The sequence below is a fragment of the Tenrec ecaudatus genome, chromosome 11 (assembly GCF_050624435.1).
Source record: "Tenrec ecaudatus isolate mTenEca1 chromosome 11, mTenEca1.hap1, whole genome shotgun sequence".
Classification (NCBI taxonomy): Eukaryota; Metazoa; Chordata; class Mammalia; order Afrosoricida; family Tenrecidae; genus Tenrec; species Tenrec ecaudatus.
Genome location: NC_134540.1, coordinates 97,833,992 through 97,858,359, shown reverse-complemented (window position 1 = coordinate 97,858,359; position 24,368 = coordinate 97,833,992). Strand labels below are relative to the sequence as shown.

Genomic DNA, 24,368 nt, shown 5'->3' with positions numbered 1-24,368 from the left:
TCGCTAAAAAGCAGTGAGGAATGTATGAAGCACATCGCTGCACCGGAAGAACCGCAGGAAATCATGCTAAGCGAAGTAGCTGAAGCACAAAGGGAACAGTACAAGCTGAGTCCACTGGGGTGAGCTTTTAAAAAGAAAATGCAAAGGGGCACAGGGAAAAAGCTGCTGTATACAAACGTTCCTGGGGTGAGGACCAGATAATATGGCAGGGACCAGAACAAATACAGGGAAACACATGGTAGACAATTAAAAAGGAGGTGGAAAAAGGAAAACATATAATAATAAAAAGAAATGGGTAGCCGGGGCACAGGGCATTAACCCACCCAAGGGGAGGGAAAGAGGAACCAGACATCAACCCAGTGCTCCAAGATGTGAATGCAACATGCCAGCGTGGCGTAGGGAATCAGTGGAGAGGTCTGGAGGGTCGGCCCCAATACCAACTACTAAGTGGACACCTGCCCCTCCCCCCAGAAGAATTTATTTCAAAGGACTGCATTGAATCTGCAGCCCCAGGAGAGGGGCATAGCTGATCAGGGCGCATGGGAGCAGATGAAGGGGGAGGAGGAGAGAGTGGAACACATCCTGGACCACCAGGCCATGAGGATGTTATTCCCAATTAGAGCAGCCAGTCAACTGAGAGGACCACATGTCTGGCTCCACTATGAGACATGATGCCCTTCACTGACCCATAGCCCTACAGGGACAACACTGGAGACACAGTGTGGGAATTACGCCCAATCTGATCCCTCCACACCGAGGCAAGGCGCTAAGGGGGTGCAACAGGACCGCAAGGGAATAGAGTGGCGAGGTCCCCAGGGAATGCTGAATGTGGACTTTGGTGCCAGGGAGGGGTACCCCAACAAACTGGACTGGAGAACACTCCTAAAGGCCAGCAAACAGTCCTTGAACTAACTACAAGCTTTTTTTTTCTTGTTCTGTTTTGTTTTCTTTTTTGTCATTGGTTTGTTGTTCTTGTTGTTTTGTTGTACATTGTTGATTGGGTTTTCTCTGTCTTATTTTTGTGCCTGTTATTGTCTCCACAGGTCTGACTAAAGATAGGCTGGATGAACAATCGGGTGGTGAAAACAATGGGATCGACAGTTCCGGGGGAACATGGGAGATGAGGAGGTGGGGGAAAGGTAGTGGTGTTAACAAACCCAGAGACAAGGGAATAACAAGTGATCCAAGTCGGTGGTGAGGAGGATGTTGGAGGCCAGGTGGGGCATGATCAAGGGTAATGTAACCAAGAGAAATTGCTGAAAACCTGATGGAGACTGAGCATGATAGGGGACAGGAGGAAAGTCAAAGGAAATAGAGGAAAGAGCTGGGAGGCAAAGGGCATTTATAGAGGTCAAGATATGTACATATACAAATATATGTAAAGACATGTACACATACAAATATATTTTTATATGAGGATGGGGAAATAGATCTATGTGCATATATTTGTAGGTTTAGTATTAAGGTTTAAGGTGACCAGACATCCTGCTTTGGGTAGGACAGTCTCAATTTTTAGCAATTTTTCCCATGTTCAGTAGCATTTTTAAGAAGTCCTGATTTTTGGAAAGAATGCACGACCTGCTAGGGTAAACGGTTTTTGGCTGCCATATGGCAATTTCACCAGGATATGAGTTTTATCAATGGTTTCCCACTGGTGTCCCACTTTACCAATGTTAAACTCTGGTCACCGTAATTAAGGTAGCAGAAGGACATTGGCCTTCCAGTCAGTACTCACTCAATGAAATAATATTTCCTTATATTAAATTGGCATTCTATGATTCTCACCTTTCCAACACAATCAATGAAGACAAAGCGAGTGAATAAGCAAATGTGGCGAAGAAGCTGATGGTGCCCGGCTATCAAAAGATATAGTGTCTGGGGTCTTGGAGGCTTGCAGGTACACAAATGACCATCTAGCTCAGAAGCAACAAAGCCCACATGGAAGAAGCACACCATCCTGTGTGATCACAGAGTGCCTACGGGATCAGTTATCAGGCATCAAAGAACAAAAAAAACCCATTTCATTGTGTGCTCTCCTCCATGATAAGATCCCTGAAGACAAATGGGTGCATAAGCAAATGTGGTGAAGAAAGCTGATGGTGCCCGGCTATCAAAAGATATAGTGTCTGGGGTCTTAAAGGCTTGAAGGGAAATAAGTGGCCATCCAGCTCAGAAGCAACAAACCCCACATAGAAAAAGCACACCAGCCTGTGCATTCATGAGCTGTCGAAAGAATCAGGTATCAGGGATCATCAGAACAAAAAAATCTTATCATAGTGAATGAGGGCGGGGAGTACAGTGTGGAGACAGACCCAAAGTCCATTTGTAGGCTAATGGACATCCCCTTACAGAAGGGTCTTGGGGAGGATAATAGCCAGTCAGGGTGTGATGTAGCAACATTGGAAACTACAGCTTTCCTCTAGATCCTAAATGCTTCCTCCTCCCCCCCACCCCCCCAACTATCATGATCCCAATTCTACCTTACAAATCTAGCTGGACCAGAGAATGTACACTGGTACAGATAGGAATTGAAAGCACAGGAATCCAGGGTAAATTATCCCTTCATGACCAGTGATGTGAATGGCGATACTGGGAGGATAGTGGGAGGGTGGGCTTGAAAGGGCGACCCGACTATAAATATCTACATATGACCTCCTCCCTGGGGAATGAACAACGGAAAAGTGGGTGAAGGGAGAAGTCGGACAGGGCAAGATATGGCAAAATAAGAATTTGTAAATTATCAAGGGTTCATGAGGGAGCAGGGAGCAGGGAGGGAGGGTAAATATGAGCTGATGCCAGGGGCTTAAGTGCAGAGCATATGTTTTGAGAATGATTAGGGCAATGAATGTACAAATGTGCTTTACACAATTGATGTATGAATGGATTGTGATAAGAGTTGTATGAGCCCCTATTAAAACAATTTTTAAAAAAGAAGCAAAGATAAAAAAGAAATTGGACCTTGAATAAAGAAAATCAAAGAAAGCTGGCTGAATCTGAATTATGGTGTTGAGAAAGGATAATGAAAGTACCATGAACCAAATCTGTCTTGATTAAGTACAGCCAGAATATCCCTTGAAAGTAGTAATGGTCAGATGAGGCTTCAACTCATACTTTGAGCATGTTATTTGGAGACACCACTCTCTAGAATAGGACATCCTGCTTAGTAAACTGAGAGTCTTCGAAAAAGAGATGAGTTCACAAAGCGGCTGCCAAAATGGGCACACATGTAACAATTGTGAGGATGCTACAGTGTTTCACCTTTTGTATAGCATCGCCCTGAGTTGGAACCAATTGCATGGCACCTAACGAAGACAACATATAAGAGAAGACTACAGTCCATAGTTTGAATTACAGCATGACCTAAAATAAAAATCCTCTGACCTCAACTAGTACACAACCTCATGGCATCATGATCAAAAGCTGTAATCTGCAGTAATCAAGGATTTCATTTTAGTGGATACCTCATCAATGCCCATGGAAACATTATCCAAGAAATCACATGACCTATTTCTTTGAGCAAATCTGCTAGAACAGAACACTTTAATATTAAAAAAGTCACTTCAAGGATCCAAGCCATGTTTAATTTTGTTTAGGAATGATCATTTTCTATGACCTGGTGGTGTCGTGGTTATGCACCTGGCTGCACTCTGCATGATCAGCATTTGAAGCCACCAGCAGCTCTGCAGGAGAAAGACTGGGCTTCCTATTATGGTAAACAATGAACCCATAGGGGTTCCCTAGGAGTCAGCATTGACTAGTCAGCAGTGAGGGGTTTTAATTTTGTGTGTATGCATGTGTAGATGAACAATGGATAAGGAAGCCTAAAGACCAATTGATGCATATGAATAATGGTACTGGCAAGGAATATTTAATAACCCATGGAATTCCAGAGCAACAATCAAATCTGTCTTGTAAAAAGTACAACTCCAATGCTCTTTAGAAGCAAGGATAGTGAATGTTCTTCTCAGCTACTTTGGACATGTTATGAGATGGAACCGGCCCATGGGGAGGAACATCAGATGTGGTAAAGTAGGGGGTCCTTAAAATTGAAGAAGACCTTAATGAAATAATTTGATACAGAAGCTAAGACAATACTCTCAAATGTAGAAATGATTGTGACACTGGAGTAGGAGAGTGTTCTGCCATCCAGAAAGTCACTGTGAGTCAGAACTAAGTAAATATAAAATGTTATTTTCTAAAAATTATCTCTGAAAAGAAAGTCACCTTGTATTTAAGTCCTAACAAAAGTATCTTGTATTACAGAGCACTTTTTCAATTATTTTATTTTCAACCACAAAATACTGTTTGGGGAAAGACATGGCGACCTGAAACCGCCTCAATCAATGCTAGCTGAGAATGCTTTAAAGGTCACCTAAAGTAATACGGAAAAAGAAGCAGGGAAATGCGATATTTATTTCAGATTGTTTGAGGATTATTGCATATTTGCAAATACTATTTATAATTATAAATAAGAATATAACACATATGTATATTGAAATATAGTATAGTAGACTTGTTGTAACATGGAGTAGTTGAACTCGCTTTTTAAAATTTCCCAACAGTTTTATTGGCATATAACTCACATGTCAAACAATTCAATAGTTCAATCACATCAAGAGGAGTTTACAATCATCACCTCAGTCAGTTTTAGAACATGTTTCCATTTTTCAGTCATCAATATTAGCTCCCCATTTTACCCAATCGCCTCTATCGTGAATCCCAATTTATTGAATCTATAGATTTAGCTATCCTGGATTTCATATGCAGAAAACACTAATTAAAAAAACTAACAACAACAGCAAAGTAAAACATAAGAATTTAAATAAAAAAGAAAACAGAAAATATTAAAAACTAGAACAAATTTTAATGGATCCTAAGGAGATCAAATTAAAGAGTGCTATATTTTAACCTACGTGTATCTGCAACAATCCACTTTCCAATGCATTCTCCACATTAACAAGGATATTCACATGCCTAGACCATGTTCAAAGGGGATTTACCACTGGAATAATCCATAGTTGTATTCCCTCCATTTTTTCCTAAATGGGTCACAAGGGAGATTAAATGTGAATATACTGCATTTTAACCAAACTAAATCTTCCAGAATTGGCATTACAGTGTTCTCCATCTCATAGCAGCACTATTTCACCTCCTTCACCTATGATCAGAGGTGATTCATGCCAGGCTTCGTTCATGTGTGGACCCTGCAAATGAATCTGGGGCTTCCCTTGTCAACCATTGCCTTCCGAAAACTATTTAACTCTGGTACCATTCCCTCCTTTATATTTGCTGTGGAACGATGGCAAAGTGCTTATGTGTTCGGCTTCCAGCCCCTGGTCAGCACTTCAAAACTACCAGCCTCTCTGAAGCTCAGAGGGGAAAAGACAGGCTTTCGATTGTGTCTGGCCGTACCATGCCGAGTGTGCCCGATCTGGTCTGCACTTTTAGTTTAGAACAAATTAAAGCAATGCATTGTTTTCATGTGTTGTTAATGGGTGTTCATGGTTTACCGTATAATTTCTATTTATGATACCATAGTGACATCCTAAAAGGCAATGTATCTCACACAACTTAACAGGGAAGTGAAGAAGAGAAATGGTTTGTGGACTGGGTTCAGCGATGCCATACTCTGATGTACAAGATGCAAGTTAAGTGTTTGAGATAGCAATTTTCATTTAATATGATGACACATTTCAATATGTCTTTATGGGTCATTTAGGCTACAAATAGGTAACATTTAATTATATATAGCCCCATAATATGGAGTCCATGCTGACTCGGGAGGAGTCCTTGGTTGTCAAGAGCAGAAACTGGGTTTTCCACATGGATAGTTCAGAAGTAGGTTGTCAGATTTTTCTTCACAAACGCCTCTGCGTAGAGTCCAACTTTCAACTTCTTCACTTAGCAGTTCAATATGCTAACCTGTGCATCACCCATGGACTTCTTTATTATATGTGCATATGTCACCATGTGACTCACTTCATTCGATGTTTATATATTCTGTTATTTAAATGCAGTCTTTATATTTGAATGCAAAAATATGAGAAATCTGTTTCTGTTCATGTTCACCTTATGGTTCGCCATGTATGTAATTCTCTCCCACCTCTCACACCACAAATGATGTGAGACAGACAGAATGTAGCCACGCAGGCATGGGAATAGCTAAACCTCTTATTAACTGTAATGGTTTTCCATAAATATCATTAGTGGCAGACTTAATTGGCTATATATATTTTCTTTTTTTAAAAATAATTTTTCTGAAAACATTTGCTTTCTACTTGAGCCTTTGGTATCAGCTCCTCATCCCCCACACATGAATCCTTAGATGTAGCTATATATTTTATTAAATTATTGCACTCAATATTGTCCATATATCTTCAGTTATTCTACTCTCAACCTCTCTAATAATAAAAATATCAATAAAATTACTAATATAAAGTATATAAACTTAGAACCTGAAATTAATAGGAATTTAGATATATGTTAAAAATACAAATGCATCTAAACATAGTGTTCCTTCAGTTAAAGAGTATTTATCATTTTAATTTTTCCATATAAGACAATGATTTTAGTTATGTGCTATATTAAGTCATAGGAAGTAAATATTTAATAACATCTGTTGTGTGAGTGTATTACAGTGGTTCTATTTTAATTGCCATATCTATGTAACATTAAATTCTCATAGGGCTTTTTTAACATAGAGAACAGTTTCTGTCTTTCTTTTTAATCTTCATTTTGTATTTATCAACAAAATATGGTAAAAATATTTATTAACCTTATATATAATTTTACTGTGAACAAAGAACAATTTAGAGAAATGTTATGGTCAGATTGTATTTTCAATAAACTATTGGTTTTCAGGTATTTAGACTCTACTGAAGAACTTCCACATGCTCTCTCTGTAGATATTCAGTTCTACTCTCCCCCTGTTTTGAATTAATTGCGAGGAATTGAGGAGATAATGCCCATGTGCTGTCCATTTGCTCCCTTTTAGTTACCATGTAAAATATTCTTCCCTCAAAAAAGGTCATCTTTCGATGTCTTTTAAGTTGTTTTTGTTTTCTTCATATCTACATAAGAAAGCAGCATGTAAAATGTGACTATGCATGTTCTACTTCCATACAATAATAACTCGTCCTAGGAAATGGTTTCAAGGAGAATGCACATTGTAATCTGCTGTAAATTTACAGAGATTTTAATTCTTGCCAGGTGGTAAAGCCATTGTGCTCACTATGAAATTTAGGAAAATATAGGCTCCTTTCTATGTTTAAATAACAATGTAAGACCCTTTGTGACAATATTTTCAGATTTTCTAATCAGCTAGCTTTCCGTTCTCATCAAAGTTATTCAAATGTGACATTTTTACCCACATTTCAGACTTACGTCTCCGCCAAGAGAAAGCAGCCAGTCACTGTGACATGCACTCCACCTGTGCTCTCTGGGATTGACACTAATCTCTATTGTTTACTTCCTATGTCCTTGGACAAGTGTCTCTGTCTTGGTTTCTGGAGCCATCAAATGACCATTATTATAGCCCTATGTCTAGATAGCCATTCAGGGAATTAAATGAGATAATATATGGCTGCTTTCAAACCATGCCTAAATCTAATAAATGCTATATAATAGTTTTCTTTACAAATTACTTAACATGATCAATCCTTAACTTGTCCCTGTTCACCTGTTCACACAGAAGTAACATGCAGTCATTAGCACAGCTCATTCTGTTCTTGTCTCCAGTGAGATAGATGCATGCTACAGGCCAGTATTGAATCTATTCATTTCTCAAATACTTAGCACACGATGCACAAGATCCTGTATGAAATGACAAAAACATTGTTTAACTAAGGCAAGACCTCAGAGCTTAAGGAAATGAAAGTTCATAGGGGGACTCACAAATGTAGAGAGCTTAAGGATGATGAGAAGCACTTAGGTGGGCATCTTTACAAGGTGAAAGAAATGAAGCATTTTAAAGTACGTCCATGGAGGCATGATGATAGCAAATCCTTTGGTTTGAATCCTAGGCTTCCAATTACTAATTTTGAGAACCAAGTCAATAACATTGCAAACTAAACCTCTAATTCCTCATTGCATTGTATAGAAGATAAAGGTAATTATAGAATTGTTGAAAATAATATATATTCTATATAAATTATATATATAATCTGACTTATACCATTCTATTAGTATTAGCTAGTATAGCTAAATCTATATATTCACTATATATATTTATATATTATACATATTAGCTAACATTGATAGAGCATTATAGGATAGACTGAAATCAGAGGGCTGCGTGGCATGAAGTCAGAGAAACAGATACAGGACACAGACTCAGACAACTCTTATCACAGAGTCTGCTTAAATACCCCTGAGGACACTTCTTGGTGCATAAAGACTGTGACCTGATCCCGGGGGCCCCACTCCATCACAGCTGCTGCCTGCACAAAGAGTTGATTATATTATGTTAGATCACAGCATGGGTGCTTACTGCCAAACTCCTGAGAACAACGGCCCAGCTAACTAGTCCAAAAAACCTATCCAAACTGTCTCCCACTTAACCTTATATGACCAAGGTTCTTCCCCAAAGTAGAAATCTATTAATTTTTGATATTGTGTTATTTCTTATAATTTAGATATGCGTCTGAAGAAAGTGTCCTTATCCAGTAATACATAGTTCCATGGGAAAAATTTAATTTCCAGTAACCTTTTCCAAGACTTTGGGTCTATTAATGGATAAAGTAAGAAAGGGCAGGAAGTTGTCTGAGGAGGTTTTTGTATAGTCGTGTGGCATTTTGGGGAAGGAAAATATTTTGAGTGCATGAAAAATCAAAATATGTTTTGATCAAGTCAAAATTCAAATGTTATTGAACAGCTGCATTGACATATAAGCACGCAATTGTGAACAAATTAATTTCTAGATTTGGGATTCAAAAAATTACTGAGACATCTATTTGAGGAACATCAGCTAGTTATAGGCTCTCATCCATGAGAAAATTGGGACTGAATATTTAAATGTTAGGATCATCAGCATGTATTTGGCATTTAATGCCATATGACTGTATGGAAAAAGTAAAACTAAAACATGCATTGCTATTGTTGTCCCATGCCACCAAAATTGGGTTACAATTCATCATGACTCTGTATATAAAAGACTTTGAGTCTATTATTGGATAAACTAAAAAACTGTCTATTTGTTGATTTGTTTAGATGAACAAAGCACTGTTCAATCCTGAGATGCATCACAATCATTTGTTTGAGATTATTGTTGCAGGCACTATGTTAAACTATTTATTGAGTCTCTTCCTTTTTGTTGATCCTCTGCTTGTCCCAATGGGTTTGGAATCTTTGAAGGCTACTTTAAGAAGCATGATTATCTTTTCCAGAGATTATTATTATTTTTTAACAGACTCATGTCCAAAATACATGAAGTAAATCTCACCATCCTTTCTTTAAGGAGTATTCTGGATGTATTCCAAGAAAATGTGTTCATTTTTTATGGAAATGTGTGGTACTTTCAATATTCCTTAATAAAGGCATTGTATAAGTCTGGGTAAACTAGGGAAACAAATCCACAGAAAATCATAGGTATGAGAGAGCGTTTTATATAAAGGGTAAGAAAGCATCCCAACCCAGTGCTGTTCAAGCCCATATCCAACATTAGCCTATATGCCCAACACTAATCTACAAAGTTCTCCTCAATCTCACAAAATACACACTATGATGCCAACTGCGGGTGGGAAGGTTAATCAGTGAAGGTGTAAGCATTTCAGCACTGGCAGGGCTCTCCACATGACTACTCCAGCACCCAGGGCTGCATCGGGTTAAGTCCATGTAGCTTCTCGTCAGGGATGCCTTGTAGGAAGTGAGCCTTGTCAGCTGAAGCAGAGAACTGGGTAAGGCAGCTGCATCCTGGTCTGACCATCAGAAAACAAGAGATGCGAGAACTAGAAAGGTGAGGCTCACTGAGCCATTTATCCCTCCACCCTTCAAATAACCTCACATGTGTTTATCAGCCAGGTTGGCACAATAAACCTTAACTATCCCAGGTATCAATTCTTCTTTAGTATTTCTTATTCATTTCCCAGATTTAGTATTCATATGAGGCAAATGAAAAACCGTGGTTTGGGGCCAGGGTCACCTTATGTAAGATCCTTGTTTTGAGAACCTTACAGACGTCTGTTGCAGCATATTTGCCCAATGCAATATGTCATTTGATTTATTGACTGCTGTTTCCATGGACATTAATTGTGAATCCACATAATATGAAATCCTTGTCAATTTCAGTCTTTTCTCTATTTGTCATGATGTTGTCTATTGGTCCAATTAATATCATTTTATTATCACTAACTACATTAAAATATATTGCATGACTGTTAATTTACAAAAACAACACCTAATTTGAAAGAGAAGTTGAATACACAAAGATTCATAAGTTTAGTTCCAGTGTATTTTTAAATCACTGTTCGGTTTTGGACAATCTTTGGGCTTCAGGTTCAGTTACCAGATTCATTTGTGCAAGGACTTCTCCCCTCCTAGCTGGTGAAGAAAGATGCTCAATGTAGGGACCTGCCAATATTGCTCAAATGAGAGGTGGGATTTTAGGCTTAATTCCGCCTTACTTAATTTGTAAGTGTATAATATTGCATTGCTCATTTTCTTCATGAATATTAGTGAAGTTATTGTCCTCCTTTTAAGTTCCAATAGTAAATGTCAACTCTTCCTTACTCTGAAAGACAAAAGCAAAACAAAACAAAAATACTGTCCAACAGCTAGAAAAGATTGTAGATGGGATTCACTAGACTGTTTTAAGTTCTTCTCTGTTATTTTTATTTTATTATTTCTTAGTTGAACTTCGAAACATTTGAAAGAATGAATTTTAGTAATTTAAAATTCACATCTTTAATAAATATAAATGGATGTTAGAAACTGTTTAATCCCAGAATTTCACTGTTTGATGAGAAGGTAAGCACGAGAAGCTATGCAATTTGTATCACATGATGATGCTCTAATAAATGAATGATGAAGTCAGCAAGGAATTGTCCCTCAGTATCTTACCTCATGATTTGCAGTCTTTCTATCAAGCTACTCTGTAGGGATACTTTTGTGTGAAAGTTATATTCTCACTTCACTTCCCTTTAATGCAGTGCTATGCCCTTTCTCAACTCATGGAAGGCACTTCACTGTTATCATGTGATGTACCAGGAAAATTGGTGGTGAAATGCATCATTTGTTACAGAGGCACAATAACCTATTGCTATTGTGCTATTGTTTATGCACAATAACCTCAAATGCAATGCAAATCTATTCCTATTAATGTTTTCTTCTCAAAATGTCTTTTTGTCATTGAAAACAAAATTAAAATGCCAACATCTTTCTTTTAGAATCGTGAGAACATGGTTCTGGTGTAAGTAAAGTAAAAGCAGAATGATAGGAAAATTGATAATAGCATTTCCTATCTACTTCATTGCACTCGACCCTCCAAAAAAGTAGCAGAGGGTTATTTAGAAAGTTTACTTTCTAAAATCTAATGATTGTAAAATCACAATGAGAATAATTTAGATGGTCATTTATTTAGAAAGATTATGTGATATATATTATATAATCTTTATAATATATAAAGATTATAGAATATATATACTAACTTGGTATATATATACCAAGTTAGTTTCCCTGATACCGAAGAAAATACTCAAACAACAACATATTTAAGTAGATATGAGAAGGACACACGAGAATGTAGCAGCACTTTGAATAAAGAGAGGAAAAGAAGGGATGAAAGAGGTAAAAGAAGACCACAAAGAAAAGTGGAAATATATGCATAGGATTTGCACCTGAGAGGGAAACACGGTCTCTATGAAGAGGAAATACAAGGGGGGCATCCCCCAAATGAAAAACAATTCAAAGCTTTGTATTTAATTTAAAAAACAAACAAATACAAAACCTTATGACCAAGTGGAACAAGCTACAAATACACTATGAGTTGACATTTTCATCCGTTCAGGAAGTTGAGGAATTTCCAGAAGTAGGTCTGTCATTCGTCGGCATTTCACCTGAATTGAAATGAGAAACTCACTCATACACTTGAGTTTTTCTTACAGCGCTGTCCTTCAAGTTGTGTTCAACCTCACAACAGTTTCTGTGGCATTTTTCCAATGCAGGAAACAAAATTTCACAGCAGCATACTGTTCTCTTAAATTGAGCATCACAAAAAATGAGGTTCGAAAGAAACTGCTTTTATGAAAACATTCACCGTGACCAGGAAGAATCTTCCCAGGCGATGCCACTGGGTGCATTAACTCAGACTGAGTTGCTAGATGCTTGCCTAGCAGGAAAAAATGTGTACTGCGTAAGCTCTGCTCTGCTGCAAGTGCAATTCCAGGTTTTGGGGGTTACCCCCTTGTATAAGATGTCACTGGCATTTGATGATAAAAATGAACAAAAACCCTGTGAACATCTAGACCAATTACCAGAGGCAAAGAGAAAATTTGGCACTGCTAGGTTTGTCCCAGTAGGATAATTATGTAGATAATAAAATATCTAAGAGACTTGAGCTAGCTCAATTCATGTAACTAGTAGAACCAAACATAGCCATCGTGATGACTGCGTCCATTGAGTCAATGGCATTGGATCCTGTCCTCCTGGTGAAGATTCCTCTTGCCTTCGCAGCTCCTCAATTTTACCGAGCACTTCACCCCCCTGAAGACTTGCCCAAAGCAAAGAACCTGACACCTGGAGAATAATCTTAGAAATCACTAGAGTTTTCATTGGATAGTTTTTGGACATAGATTTCCAAGCTTTTTTTCCTAATCAGTCTTAGGAACCGCACTGAAATAAGTGATGATGCTTTTAATTTAAATATGTGACATTGCTTCTAGGGTCATAGAAGCATACAAGCGACCCCAGTAAGATAAACTGACAAAAGAGGTGGTGAAAACTAGCTGGCATTAAAAAAAAAATCACTGCCATTGAGTCAATTCCAAATCATCGAGACTCTACAGGAAGAGCAAAACGTCTCTTGTGGGTTTTGAAAACTGTAAATCTTTATGGACGTAGAAAGTTTCACCTTTTCCTACAGATAGATTGGTTGTCCTGACTTGCAGGTACCAACACTATGCATCACCCACTGTATTTCTAGATTGTAGTGGTAAGAGGGGCTTAATGGGAAACATGAAGAAAAAGAGTCCCTTTAAGCATCAGTAAGTACGCCATTGACTAATGGATAAGAAAAAAAGGAATAGTTTATAATAGATCAGAAGGAAGTAATAAGCTGAGCATGAAGCAATCCTGCAGGATAGAACTAAATACTCAATCAAAGAGAAACCATATGGCTCAGGCCTAAGCAAAAATTGAATTTAAAAGTATTTAATGTGATTGTTAAGCTATTTAAACATTCACTACTGTTTTATATCTGCATATTTTGAGTATGGTCTACTCACCTACAAACTTCCTAGTAAAATCAATGCTAGGTTTAAATGTCATGCTAAGAAGTGTCCCTAATTTTTCTTTGAGTATAGAGAAAACTAGTAGAAGAAGCCATGGTCTTAATGTACATTTGTAAACATTTCCATTAAAGAGCCTTCACTTAATCTACATATGTAAATTATACCCTAGGCCAAGCCCAGCTTAATGCTAAACATGCTAAGCTTGATGGATTGATTCTGGAGGGCATATTTTAAGTAAATTTAGATTTGTATTTTAGATGAATAAACTGAGTGTATCTTGGCTCAAATACTCTGTACACTCTATTGGTTTCTTTTCCCTGACTCACTAGTAGGGAATGTTCTCTTCCTTTACCTGATATGAAAATAACCACTTCTCAAACTTATTTATATATTATTTTCGATGGCCATTTTGGCCAGTGTATTCCATATGGTTATTTCACAATATTTGAAACTTCTATGTCTAAATTATAGGTACTTTGAATCATCCATTTTTGTATATCAGAGACTGTCAGTTTCATATCCATCAGTAAAAAAGCAAACAAAATGTCATTTTTTTTGCCTTTAAATAAACATGTTAAGTTAATCAACATAACAAAGGAAAACATATTCTTGCTATATTAATACCTATTGTTAATTAATGTTTCTAGAGCCTCTTTTGGAATTGCTGGATGAAGGTGCAATAAAAAGGGGTAGATGTTTTCAAAGTCCATCAAAACCACAGATGAAGGGAAGAAAAACGTAAAGCTAGCAGTCTAAAAACGCATGGATTGAAATTTATTGCACTAAAATAAACTTGTACTAACTTGCTAAAATGTGCCTGAAAGCAATCTAGTTTGTGGTGCTAAGAAGCACACAGTGCATCAATTTACAGAGTCTCTGAAGGCGACATGGAATCTGTTCAAATTCAGGCAAGCACAGACATTAGATTGATGGTGAACCTTGGAGGAAAGAGTGGTGAAATCATTGGTGCTTTATGAAAACAATGTCAAAAATAAATCAGTAGACCAGACATAACAATTTAGAAAGATAAAATTATTAATCTGTTACCTAACTGAAGGGGACTAATGGTTAGCATCAAAAACATATAGGCATCTCTGCTGTTTCTTTTTGCAGAGTATGATTGAAAAATTCAAATTGAGCAAACTTTCTTCAAGCACAAGTGCCAAGATTGTGTAGCCAGATCAGTTGCAGAGGAGACCTATCAATGGAAATTTTAAATAAGGGGGATCACATCTTGAGGTGTTTATTGGAAGAAATGCAACAGGAGATAATATGTGGCTTTACAATTATAATCCAAAACAATGCCTACCACAAGATGGAAATGGTCCATTCAAAAAAAGAACCAAAGTCACAGCAACCATTCTTTGATGTTATGCTTGAGGCATTTTGCTTCTTAGATTTATGAAAGACATAGAATGACATCATTTGTGTATAATGAGAGTGTATTGACAAGTTTAGCCAAAGCATTAGCAGGAAAATACCTGGGAAAAGTCTGCCAGGCTCCTCTAGTGCTATTGCTTATTCCTTTCATCGAAGAAGGGCAATTTACCCCCGTACCCCAAATAAAACAAAAACAGTGCTGAGAAGGAGAAGGGTGGAGCAGAGACCCCAAACCCTTCTGTAGACAACAGGACATCCCCTAACAGAAGGGTCACATAGAAGGGATGAGCCAACCAGGGTGCAGAGTCGCACCAGAGAAACACACAGTATTCCTCTGATTCTCTGAGGCTTCCTCACTCCCCAAAAACATGATCCAAGTCCTGGCTTTCAGTTCCGGTTAGACTGGAGCATATGCGCTGGTACAGATAGGAGCTCAGGGTACATGGAATCCAGGTCAGTTAAAACCTCCAGGAACAAAAATGGTAGTAGTGATACCAGGAAGGTAGGGGAAAGGTGGGGAGAGAAGGGGAGGAAGTGGGAACCCACAGCAATGATCAACACATATTTCTCAGTCCCCCACCCCAAGGGTATGAACAGCAGAAACATGGGTGAAGGGAAACAGCGGTGGTCTAAGATATGAAAATAATAATATTTTATAATTTATCAAGTGGTTATGAAGGTTGGGTGGTGGGTGATAGAGGGGGAGAAAAAAGAGAAGCTGATACTAAAGGCTCAAATAGTAAATGTTTAGAAAATGATGATGGCAACATCTATACAAATATGCTTGATATAATTGATGTACGGAATGTTATAAGAGATGTAAAAGCCCCCCAAAAATTGTGTAAAAAGGGGGTGGGGATTCTGTGAGTATCTCCATGTAAAATCATTAGACTTTCCTCTTACAGTTTTGATTTGGCTTCTTCTTCCTTCATTTCATTTTCTGGTCTTAAAACCCCTTTACCAGGCACCCATTTTTCTTCAGTTAATATATACAAAGGAAAAGGGGTGGGAAAAAGAGCTACACTGACTTGGTTAATTTTGGAAGACTCTAAATTCTTTAAGGATGGATAACATGATTAGTATTATTCTTCCCCAAATTTCTTGAACTTGATGAAGCTTATGTTGAGAAATACGGCTTATATATTTTAAAATTTTAATTGCATTTTCTATGAATGTTTTGATAATCCCTCCTAAGTACAGGGCATAAGAGAATGTGGACTTAAATTTGTGTCCCTTACATGAGGAAGCTCTCAAAAGCCAGTGAACCCCACCCTATGCCACATCAATTGGCTATAGAATTCTCGACCTTCATGAAGTATAAAAAGCTTTGCCTATGTACCACATGATAAACCAATAGGCTTGATGGAGGGTCCTGTTTTCTATGATGGAATGGAGATCAAATTTAATGGAGCATTCTAGCTGAGACAGACTAGGAAGCAATGTTGTATGATCTTTTCCAAAAAAAATTAGCCAATGAATACCTTTTGGATCATAGTGGTTCAATCAATAATCAAACAAGGAGATGGCCCAGGAGCAGGCAGCATGTAATTATATTTTGCATACTTACCTGGCAGGGTAGACAGGATGATCAGGAAGGTGGTTTTCCCAGGGCGAGGCGCACCCATTGCACTGCAGGTGTGCTGACCCCTGCGATTTCCCCAAATGAGGGAAAGTGGACTGCATAATTTGTTGTAGTTGGGGACTGCGTTCGCGCTCACCCCTGGTTTAAAAAAAACAACCAAAGAATTATATTTTGCCTGAAGCTATGACATGGCATGGGGAGGCAGCTGACTTGACAGCAATGAGAAGACCCTGCCTACCACAGATCAGAAGGAGTCAGCGTGCGCCACTATTCTACTTCTCTCTCAAATGAAAGCACTTTGCCAGATATGATGCTTTTCACTTTTTATAATTAAAATGAAAAGAAAAGAATTTTAATTGCTAATATCCTCTGTGTTATCGATTTACAAAAGGCCTGATGAGAAACATAACAAACAGGCCAGTGGTTAGAACACGCCAAATTACAATCATCCTGTCATGAAAATTGCAGTCTCTGTTACCCATCAAGCCATTCTACTGTGTCTGATAGGGTCAGAATTGACTTGAAGATTGAGTCAGAAAATACCCTATGGTGCTCACTTTTAAAAACAATGTGGCTGAAATTGAATTTATGTTTTAAATAAAAACTAAGTAGGATCAACACACTATATCTCTGCCCACCTTGCAAATACTTTTTAAGTGAACGTCACATTTATCATAAATAAAGCCTAACAAATCCAGAAATCTTTGTCTTTAAAATGAATCAGAAGTACAGATAAAAATCCCAGGTAAATTATTTAAATCTCTTAAAAACACCAGGTGTTTCATTAAGGTTAGTTTTTAGAGATAATTACTGTTTGGATAATTGAGAAAAGTGATAATAACCTATTTAGTATACATATTTTTGCTCTTTAAAAAATAAAGTCAAAATATCACTGTGTAGTTAGACAAAATTTGTTTTGGACTAATCTCAATTCATATTTGTAATCCAAGAAGTAAAATATTTAAACATATTGAAATAAACAAAACTATGATATCTATTCTCAATTGTTATTTACTTATGGAATTATTCAGAGCTCTTTTTCCTTTTTCACATCTGGAGATTCCACTGACTGGTTTCATTTGTTTTAATACTCCCATGCTTTTTATGTTTTATGAAATTTATCTGAGAATAGTAAATCTAAGTAGTTAGCACTAGTATTTTCCCCTAACATGTGGGTCTAAAAAAACATGTAGCCTCCATCCATTTGGCCAAATTGTATTACATATGAATCACACCCACAGGGCTTCAGGTTTCTAAGGTAGAGACCTATATCTATTCGTTCTTAGATATGGTACCCAAAGCAGGGAACTTTGGCAATGTCTAGAGATATTTTTGGCTGTCAGAAGACGGACAGGAAGTGATGCTACTGGGCCTGAATGAATAGAGTCTTGGGATGCGTTTAAGCACCCCAGAAGGCAAGAAATAGCACCCCACAACAAAGCACTATCTATTCTAAAATTCCAGAGGTGTCAAGATAAAACTTATCACAAGTCATTTTAAAATCACAATGAGAATGATTATAATTGCATTGTACTGATTTAATTATGTTTTATTCCTCACTTAATAACTCTTCTCTTCCTACAGGGCTTGATTCAACTTGACATCTTAAAGGGAGTGGTTCTACACATTTTTTTTACAAAGTAAAAAATATTCCCTAAACAACCCCCTGCATGCTGATATTCTAAGGATAACATTAAAGATACTTTATATAACCATGTTTTTAATTCTTACACTACAATCTGTTTGGTGCCATCTGCTTTTCTGACAGTTATTTTCAACTCTTCTAACCCACCACTAGATATATTACTAATAGGAGAACTCCAAAATATGTAATAAATAGTGGGAGAGATACTTGTTTATTTTTTAAAGCTTTAAACATTCTATTATATTTTTAAATGAGAAATAGCTGAAATATTGACATATGTACTAAATAGGCATAATCGGTATTGTGCATTGTTAACAAATGCAATAATTATTAATTATAACTAGCACAGTTACTATTACAATTGTTGTTGATATTCGCCATCAAATATGCTCCATCCCTTGGAGATCTAATGAACAACTGAAGAAAACATTGCTAAGTCTTAAGCCATCTCTACGATTGGTGGGATGTCTGAGCCCATTGTTTCATTTATTGTGTCAATCTATTCATTGATTTTTTTCTCCCTTTCCTCCTGATCCTTAGTTTTATCAATCATCATGTCTTTTTTTCTAAGAATTTATCTTTTCTGATAAATCTTTCTAAATTAGCAAGATTAAGTCTGGTCATGTACCATCGTATGATGCACTCTGGTTCTGGTTGTATTTCTTCTGAGACTAATGTGTTTGTTTTTTTTGCTGCCCATGATACATCCAATATCCTTGCCAACATGACAATTGGAACCCACCAATTATTCCTAGGTCATATTTCACAGCTTATACGTTTTTAAAAAGTACTTGCAAAGAGTAACTTTTGGAACTAGGAACACCTTAGTGATTAAACAGATTTTTCAAAACTTTGAAGATTTTTTTTCCCGCAGATTTCCCCAATGTAATATGTCATTTGATATTTTAACTGTTGCTCCCAGGAGTATCTATTTTAATACTAACATTAATTGTACACCCAATAAATACCAATCTTAGCGGTGAGAACATTAAAAAAATCAATTAAAATTTTTGGAGATTTAAAATGTCAATATTAGTCACCCAAAACTAATAATTAAATCTTGATTCCCCACTAAGATATTGAATATCCAATAATTACTCTTAGTGAATAAAAGCTTGTTGAATTGAATCCAATATCACAGATTTAAATTGAACCTTATTTCAGAGATTTAAATTGAATCTCATATAAGAGATTTGGAGAAGACTGAATCAACATTTTTTTATTTTCTTTATTATTCACTAGAATACATGTTGGATGTAGAGAAGAAGTAGACTACTTTCATCACTTACTCTTCTAAACATAGTGCCTGTAATACATAAATGCCTTGAACATTTTCACAAATGAATACATTTTTCAAAGGAATAAATTACTAAAACAATGATGTTTTCTTCTACCATATTAACCATAAAGTAAAAAGTACACTTGAGGTTACAATGGCTGTACAATGTAAACTACTATTTTCTTTTTTTGAAAAGTACAGTCAGAATGCTCCTTAGAAATGAGTATGGTGATGTTTCATCTCCTGTACGTTGGACACGTTATTCTTATCAGGAGAGTCAATCCCTGGAGGGGACCTAATGCTTGGTAAAATATATGGGCAGCAAAAAAAGTAGAGCTTCAAGGAGCTGGATTGACAGTGTGGCTGCAACAATGGACTCCAATATGTCTACTATTGTGATGATGGCATAGGACCATACACTTTCATTCTGTCAATAGGATCACTATGACTGGGAACCGACTCAATGACACTGTGTTTTCTGAATATCCCCTACAATCTGTCTAGGTGCTAATATCCATTGTAATGGCTACTGAGAATTCACAAACAAAAGTAATGATTAAAAGGCTGATTAAAGAAGTTAACAAGTTTAAATACCAGTTAGCCAAGGTCAGATAGTTGTTTATCAGGACATGTTACAAAGTACTTTCAGGTCTACTAATATGGTTCAACAGGGTGTACTACTCCACTATCTGCCATAACTCAAAGGCATTGAGCTCAAGCTCATTGAGTCTGGAAACCCAGCTCCCTAATTAAGTGCCCAGAAGCATCCTACTCTGCAAGCCAACCTCCTGACAAATGCACTCAGCTTTACTTGCTATGTGGGTTAGGAAGTCCATCATTATGTGCCATGCTCTGGCTCTTGGTTTTTCTCCTGATCTGATGTTAAAACTGTCCTCTGGATCCAGGAGGTTCACTTTGCAGGGATGTCAGGTCCAGAGGTCTCCTCTCCTGGCTGTTGCTGGTAATGAAATCCCTTCTCCTGCTTCTCAGAGGGCTCAGTTTTTAACACAGAAAGATGGCACCCAGGGAATTTGGTTTACAATTACTCACAAGTGAATTCTATCAGCATATTCCCTCATCATCTTAATTTACCCACGTAGGAGAAAGGCTTTGGTGGGAGTTAGAGACTTTGCTGCAAGAGTCACTAAGTAATTCATTGACCCTGCAAGCCCCTATACCACAACATACTGCATAGTATAACTGCCTATGATGTGTACATAGACTATATAGTCTAACCACCTTTGTCTGACAGTTTGCTTTACTATGGCGGCTTGGGTGTTGCTGTGATCTGGAAAATATGTCCCCGGTATTTCAAACATAAGTTAGCTTTTCAAATAGTGAGAGTGAATAGGTTTCGACTGAATGTCCAGTCTAAGAACAGTAGGAAGATGAAAATTTAGCTACTGAAAATCTTATGAGTACCAACAGAAAATTGTCTGTTGTGTTGAAATAAAATTAACTCATGTAGGAGTAAATTCAAAATAAACCAAGTAGAATTGTGCCAAGTTTGATGACAAATATGGAGCTAAGTGTTGGGAACCTACATTTGATGGTTCCCAAGACTCAGAGCAAGACTCAGAGGGAGAGACTCAATTGGAAGCATTAGTTAATAATTGGCATATGGAAGGGACACATGAAGAACCTAAGAAAATATGTCATTAAAAATAAAAGAAATATCAATATTAGTTTCATTGTTGAATTGCAATGGACTGATACAAGCTGCTTTTATTTGCATAACAATACGATTTACTATGTGGGACATGACTAATGCAAGAGGAATTACATTGCATTCATCAAAATAATAAAATGTACTACATCTGAGGAAGAGATTGTCATTAGTCAAAACAAAGTCAAAAGCCAACTATAAAAGATCTGCAGTTTATATGTAGATTGAAGCTCAAGCTGAAGAAACGGAAAACAAGTTCACAATAGCAAAAATATAACTTTGTGTATATCCCACCTGAATTTAGAGATCATCTTGAGAATTCATTTGACACATTGAATATTAATAACAGAAGATTAGGGTTTTTTTGTATGGCATTAAGAGTTTCATGTGTAGATCTATTTCCCCATCCTCATATATAAATATATTTGTATATGTACATGTTTAATCTAGACTTCTATGTGCATATAATTATAGGTTTATTATTAAGGTGGCAGAAGAACATTTGACCTCCACTCAAGTACTCACTCAATGCAAGAATACTTTCTTCTATTAAATTGGAATTCTATGATGCTCACCTTCCCCACACAACAGCTGAAGACAAAACGGGTGCATAAGCAAATGTGGTGAAGAAAGCTGATGGTGCCTGGCTATCAAAAGATATAGCATCTGGGGTCTTAAAGGCTTAAAGATAAACAGGAGGCCATCTAGCTCAGAAGCAGCAAAACCCACATGGATGTAGCCCACCAGCCTGTGTGATCATGAGGTACCAAAGGGATCCGTTATCAGGCATCAAACACAAAAAAATCATATCATTGTTTGTTCATCTCCATGATAAGATCACTGAAGAAAAATGGGTGCATAAGCAAATGTGGTGAAGAAAGCTGATGGTGCCTGGCTATCAAAGGACATAGCATGTGGGGTCTTAAAAGCTTGAAGGTAAACTAATGGCCATCTAGCGAAGGCGATTAGACCAGCTATCCCACATCAAGCTGCATCTGAAATGAGGCGTGCGGATGAAAGGAAAAGAAAGAAATGTATACAAAGCATGGGATTGGAAGAACAACAATCTGATGGATTGAAGTCCTAAGTATATTCAAAGCTTGGTTTTTATACTCTTCTTACAAGGGATTGGTTACAATACAAACATCAAGGAACTTAAAAAACATTCTTAAACTCTTATCTATGCAAATGTTACTTAACTAGTCACACTTTCTTAACATTTGAATAATAAAAGCACTAAGTTCTAAGACAATCACACAGATATGCAAGATTCAAGAGAGCCTTAAAGAGATCATAAATAACTGAGTTATCTATCAATGTTTTAGTGGCAAGGTCACAAATAACAGTCATTTTGCAATGCTTTTGTCTGCAAAGACACAGAGGCACAGGGGATTAATTGGTCACCCATTAGTAAACACCTTGATCAGCCAATGCCTCCTACAATCTAGTTCAGACACAACAAAGCCCACATGGAAGAAGCACACCAGCCTGTCCAATCATGAGGTGTAGAATGGATCAGGTATCAGGCATCAAAGACCCAGAACAAAAAAATCATATCATTGTAAATGAGGGGGAGTACAGATTGGGGACCCAAAGCCCATCTGTAAGCAACTGGCCATCCCCTTACAGAACGGTCTCAGGGAGGAGACGAGCCAGTCAGAGTGCGATGTAGCAATGTTGAAAAATGCAACTTTCCTCTAGTTACACCTCGGTCCTTGGCTCCACACGAGAAAGAATTCACGCCGAAGCCTGGCTCGTGATCCAAGTGAATTTAATGAGAGTTAAAAGAAGTTTCAGGTTTTACGTGGCACCCATAGGATTCCTTTTGACTATGTGGTTGTGAATTGATGGACCCTCACTGTGTAACGATGCAAAGAGGTTGGTGGGAGGAGCCCCTTGTGGAGCAGTGGCAACATAAGCGTACTCGACCCACGTGCAGCAGTCTCTGGAAGGTGGAGCCCTGTAGCATGGATCGGCGTGGCACAGCAAAGCGGTCCACCTGGGTCCACAGATTGGTTTCTCCAACAGGTACTCCAGGCCATGTGGTTAAGCAGGGCAACGTGCTGGTCCGACCACCAGAAACACCAGGAAGAAAGATTGAGGAGCCGATCTCCAGTGCGCCATTGATTTAGATCACACCTCCAAAGGGGTTCATCAGGGGTTACCTGATTGACAGGTTAAACTCCACCTGAATCTTTTTACAGGTGTCACGTTGGCACAAAAAGCTAACTATCACATCTTGTCATTGTCCACAAAACATCTTTTTTTGGTATTCTATGCTTTCAGCCAAGATCCAGATGACATCAGTAATTACATCCCTTATTACAAATCTTCTGAATCCAGGCTGACCCTCTGGCAGCTTCCTGGTAATGTAGTAGTGCAATCATTGATGGATGTTCTGCAAACATTTTACTTCCATGTGAAACCAATGATATTTTTTCTATAATTTGAGCATTCTGCACAGTCACCTTCTTTTGGAATTAGTACAAATAGGTGTATCTTTCAGTTAGTTGGCCAATTAGCCAACTTCCAAATTTCCTAGGACAGATGAGTGTGTGGATCCAATGCCTGAGCAGCTTAGAGAAGCATTTGAAAGATATTCTGTCAATTCTTGGAAACGTGCTTTTGGCGGGTATTTTCGGCACAGCTTGGATTTCTTCCTTCCGCGCCATTGGATATTGCTTTTCTGACTCTTGAAATGTTTGAATGTCCATCAGGTGTTTTTGGTACAGTGAGTCTGTGCATCCTTTCGATGCTTCATGTATCATTCAGTATTTTGCTCATAGAATCTTTCAATATTACAAGTCAAGGCTTTAAGTATTACTTTAGTTTTTAAATGTAAGATGTCCTAAGTTCTTCTGTTTGCTTATCTAACTATAGGTCTTTGGAAATTTCCTTGTGATATTTTGTTTTTGTCTTCTCTGAATGCCCTTTGTGCTTAGTGCCATTCTCAGCTCGTCAGATCTTCAGTCATTAGTGCTTAATGCAGGAAACCTGCTCTTGAGACGGTCTCCAAGTTTGGGTGAGATATATCCAAGGTCATAGTCAGACTCTTGGGAACTTGTTTGCATTTTCTTTAACACCAACGTGAATTTTCAGAAACCAAACCAAACTCACTGCCATTTAGCCAATGCCAACTTATAGTTACACTATACAACAGAGAACTTCCCCTGTTTCTGAGACTGTAACATTTTATGCGAGTAGAAAGTCCTATCTGTTGTAAATAAGCACAATCAATGGTCTGTTTCACAGTCAGCTCCTACACTGTCTTTATGCTGCTGATATTGAAATTCTCCATCTTCTCCACAAATATAGTTGATTTTAATTCTGTGTATTCCATCTGTGGAAGTTCAAGTTGGTCTTACTGGAAGTTC

At 37.5% G+C, this 24,368-nt stretch overlaps 1 non-coding gene across 1 annotated transcript; it reads left to right on the top strand.

Moving 5' to 3' along the window:
• Positions 1 to 16,381: 16,381 nt before the first annotated feature.
• On the top strand, positions 16,382 to 16,545 carry LOC142461802 (U1 spliceosomal RNA). Its single transcript, XR_012786998.1, has one exon. It is a non-coding gene; the product is annotated as a U1 spliceosomal RNA (small nuclear RNA).
• Positions 16,546 to 24,368: the final 7,823 nt, after the last annotated feature.